The sequence below is a fragment of the Bison bison genome, unplaced genomic scaffold (assembly GCF_000754665.1).
Source record: "Bison bison bison isolate TAMUID 2011002044 unplaced genomic scaffold, Bison_UMD1.0 scf7180017864141, whole genome shotgun sequence".
Classification (NCBI taxonomy): Eukaryota; Metazoa; Chordata; class Mammalia; order Artiodactyla; family Bovidae; genus Bison; species Bison bison.
The window spans coordinates 6,265,646-6,266,685 of record NW_011494713.1 but is presented as its reverse complement, the minus strand read 5'-3'; the positions used below and the strand labels follow the sequence as shown (position 1 = coordinate 6,266,685).

Genomic DNA, 1,040 nt, shown 5'->3' with positions numbered 1-1,040 from the left:
CCTTTTGGAACTTTCTGAATTTTTCCTTTTTTAAAAACACTTTGGATGGGCTGTTGGTTGACCCAGCTGCAGAACCTGCAGACATGAGGCCTGACTGGCTCTGTCTTCCTTATTCCCTAAGGTGAGGCCGTCTCGTGGGAAGCGGAGCCTGGCCTCCCGGCTCAGTGGGTACGTCCCTCCTAAGAGGACACAGGGCCAGGCTGTGCCTTTGCCCAGGAATGGGGAGCCGCTGAGCTGCATGGAAGGCCACGTACTCTCCACGTCGCCATGCTGACCGCAGCTGCACACCCGCCTGCGCTGTGTGGAGGACCACAGACCAGCCAGTGCAGCTCTCTCCCCTGGAAGCATGTGTCTATTAAAGTCACTGGGGCAGGACACCAGATGCTCCATCCTTCCTGTCTCCCCCGTTCAGAGCGTCTCTTCTTGGGGTGTCCGGAGCTGCTCTCCACGCAGCCTCCTCCTTTTTGCTCAAGGGACGAAGAACACACATCACAGCCTTGCCTCCTCTGATGGGCTGTGGCCGGGATGAGAAGGTTGCAATTCCAGACATGGTCTGGACGATTCGATTACACATCTCCTCCATTTTGTCCTCGGGCTCGTCTGCACTCTTCCCTTTCTTTACTGTAATCTGGACTTTGTACTTTTTTTCGATCCACTGCTGAATCTGTTTACTCTTTGTGTCCAGATCATGTTGTCCAATATTTGAAGAAAAAGTCAGCTCCTTGGTCAGGGTGGGTCCCGGCTTGGGTGCGGCCCTCTCTGCCTCTCTGAGCCGCAGCCGCTCCTGGTGGATCTGTGCGCCCGTCAGGAGCTGGTACTGCGGGGGCTCGGCGCTGGCGTCCCTCTTCACCAGCCGCAGGTCCCGCTCAGCCATGAGCCTGATCACGTTTGCCCGGTGCATGTGGCCCAGGTCGTTGCCCTGCTCATCCAGCACGTGAATGATGCGCTCGTTGATCTTTCTCCCAACGCTACTGAAAGCCGTCTCGTTCTTTTTTTCTTGTCATCTCGTCCTGGGTGTCTTCAGTGCTAAAAGCTTTCGC

At 56.2% G+C, this 1,040-nt stretch overlaps 1 pseudogene; it reads right to left on the bottom strand.

Annotated features, from left to right (window-relative positions):
* Positions 1-7: 7 nt before the first annotated feature.
* LOC104988751 lies at positions 8-1,040 on the bottom strand (annotated as a pseudogene).